The 3,452-nt window shown below is 36.0% G+C and overlaps 1 pseudogene; it reads left to right on the top strand.

The window, feature by feature from the left end:
- The first annotated feature begins 2,529 nt into the window (after window positions 1–2,529).
- LOC109265720 (60S ribosomal protein L21-like) lies at window positions 2,530–3,012 on the top strand (annotated as a pseudogene).
- Window positions 3,013–3,452: the final 440 nt, after the last annotated feature.

Genomic DNA, 3,452 nt, shown 5'->3' with positions numbered 1-3,452 from the left:
TCTGATAGAAATACAATTTGGTGATGTTATAAAATTTATCAATATAATATAGCTTGCAAATATATTTAAGTTTTGCAATAAGCATCCAAAGCCTCTAATTCTAAGAATTTATATTAAGGACAGGAAATAGAGGGTCTGGCTAATATTTGGTAACAATTATTTTCATTCATTTTATTTAAAAAGAGAAGTTTCAGTTCTCATATAATTGTAGGGCAACTTGTACAAGGTTGATCCTACCATGAAGATCATTACACTCTAGACAAAATGTACAAAGGTACACACACACACACACACACACACACACACACACACACACAAAGTATTTGAAGGTACTGGAGGATGAAGAAAAGCAAATATAACCTGGAGGGATTTTTGTCCTTTGAAAAAGAAACTTCAATGGGTGAGATATTTACTTGCATAGCTTTTCCCCAAGGAAATTCTCCTGTTCAAATGATGCAGCATATCAAACATTTAAGCAGAAAACATCAGTCTTAGAGGCTTTGGACTGCAGAAGACAGAGTTCCAGTTTGCCCAAGAGGCTAGAAAAAAATGAGGGACATCTCAGCAAGGAGGGAGCCACAATAGGAAGTGTTCACAAAACTACTTATAAACTCCCCCCCCAAATTTTGGCTGCCCCATGGATTGGGCAGGAGAAGGGGAGAGTCCAAGAAATCTGGTGTAATACACCAGCTGGAAAGCTAAAAAACTGTTACCATTCTCAGAAAAAATAGATATGGCAGCTTGAATGCTGCCAAGTTGGAGTGCCTTGGTCAAGATCATGATTTGCATTGAAACATCACAAGGGCCATGCTACAGGAGTGAAGACTAGCCCTAACACAATACGAAAATCAAGCCTCCCAGAACTCCAGGTTATAAACCAGTATGCTAACGGTTCAACAGAACAAAAAATCAACACTGTTTAAAGAAAGATAATAGATTAAAGGCATCTATCACGTCCAATATGAAGTAAAATTTAGAGGATGTACAAAACAGAAAAAAAAAGTGACATGAACAAAAGTGTCTGTACAAACAGACACTGAGATGACCTAGATTTTGAAATGAGCAGATAAAGAAGCTATAATAGATTTATTCAAAGACAAAAGAAAAATGATTATAATGAGTTAACCGGTGAAGACCTATCAGGAGAAATGGAAACTATAAAAAGGATCCCAATAGAAATCTAGTGTTAAATGTGTGGTGTCATATTTTTAAGTTCCAAAGGTGAGCATAATCAACAAGAGACTGGAGAGAGTGGAATTGATTGCTTAGCAGAATTGTCAAAGGCTGAACAATAGACAATATATGATACAAGAGACCAAAATAAGTTTGCAATAAAAATTTCAGTTACTGTGTTCTAACTTGCATGTGATTTGTGGTCCAGAGGAGAAAAGAAAATGGGGCAGAAGACATAATTCAGGAAACAATAGTTGAAACCTTCACAAATTTGGCGAAAAACAATACACAGATGCAGAAAGCCCTGCAAACCCAAGCAGGATAAATGCAATGAATACCACAAAGAGGCATCTCATATTCAAACTGCTGGAAACAGAGGATGAAAGGAAAATTGTAAACACAGCTGGAAAAAAAAACAATACTTTAGACAAAAGGCAAGAAAAGTATGCATGATGTCTGGATTCTTGAAACAATCACTCCTAGACAATGGAATGACATACTGAAGATATAAAGAAAAAATACTCAATACATAATTCTATATTTAGCAAAAAAAGAAAAGACAAGAAATTTAAAATACAGATGTGATCAGGCAAATAAAATCTAAGATATAGACAACAGACGAGTTAAAAAAAAGTCCTGAAGGAAGACATTCAGAATGAAAGGAAATGGTATCAGAGGAAACTCAGATGGAAGAGAATTAGTAATTAAAAATATGTGAATAAATATAAAAAATCATATTCTGCTTTCTGAGTTTCTTTAAAAAGTAGATTTTTTTTTAATGTTTATTTATTTTTGAGACAGAGACAGAGCATGAACAGGGGAGGGGCAGAGAGAGGGGGAGACACAGAATCTGAAACAGGCTCCAGGCTCTGAGCTGTCAGCACAGAGCCTGACGCAGGGCTCGAACTCATGGACCGTGAGATCATGACGTGAGCTGAAGTCAGACGCCCAACCGACCAAGCCACCCAGGCGCCCCTAAAAAGTAGATTTTTAATGCAAAGATTATACCATTGCATTTGTAAGATTTATATGACAACAATAGCAAAAAGAATGTAGAAAAAAATAAATGCACCATTGTAAAGTTCTTACTTTGCGCATGAAACAGCCAAATATTAATTCTAGGAAGACCATGAAAAGTTAATGTGTATTATCAACCCTCCATGAACTATTATAGTAAAAAATGCACATCTAAAATGTCAGAGGGATTCAAAGTAAATTTTAAAAACAGAATTAATAATAAAAAAAAAAGTTTGTAGAAGAAGGAAGAAAGGAATATCAAGAGAAACAATAAGGGCAGAGATCAATGAAAGAAAAGAACCTGTCAGCCACACCACCAGATTCCAGGAAGGCACCAAAATGATCAACACAAAGGGAAAGAGAAGAGGCACCTGCTATATGTTCTCTAGACCTTTTAGGAAACAGGGAGTTGTTCCTTTGGAAACATATGTGTGAATCAACAAGAAAGATGATATTGTAGACATCAAAGGAAGGGACACTGTTCAAAATGCAGAGCCCCACAAATGTAACCAGGGCAAAACTGGAAGAGTCTACGGTATTACCCAGCATGCTCTTGGCATTGTCGTAAGCCAGCAAGTTAAGGGCAAGATTCTTGTCAAGAGAAATCATGTACATATTGAACAGATTAAGCACCTGAATAGCCACGATAGCTTCCTGAAGCATGTGAAGGAAAGTGATCAGAAAAAAAAGGAAGCCAAAGAGAAAGGTATTTGGGTTCAGCTGAAGTGTCAGCCTGGCCCACCCAGAGAAGCACACTTTGTCAGAACCAATGGAAAGGAGCCTGAGCTGCTGGAGCCCATTGCCTATGAATTCATGGCATGATAAGTGTAAAAAATAAAATACCTTAAGACTGTTAAAAAAAAAAGAAAGTGATAATAATAATAATAAAAAATAAAAGTGAGAGAAATATTTTAAGTTACTAATTTTATAACTGAAAAAGGGATATCACTACAAATCCTTATTAAAGCAAAGCAAAATAATAAATAGGAAATCTCATGAACTTCATGCTGTAAATTTTACTACTTAGACAATTGGTTCTAAAGGATGGACACTATTGCCATCCAGGGCACATTTGATAATGTCTCTGGAGACATATTTAGTTGTCACATGGGAAAGGATCAATAGTATTAATGACATCTGATAGTTGAGGTCAGAGATGCCACTAAATGTCCTATATGTACAGAACAGTCCCCTACAACAAATAATTATCCAGGTCAAAACATTAATGGTGCTGAAGTTAAGAAACCCTGACATAGATGAAA

Source organism: Panthera pardus, unplaced genomic scaffold, assembly GCF_024362965.1.
Source record: "Panthera pardus isolate Hobbes unplaced genomic scaffold, ASM2436296v1 HiC_scaffold_26, whole genome shotgun sequence".
NCBI classification, from domain to species: Eukaryota; Metazoa; Chordata; class Mammalia; order Carnivora; family Felidae; genus Panthera; species Panthera pardus.
Note: the sequence above shows the minus strand (reverse complement) of the source record. Positions and strands in the feature narration are given on the sequence as shown.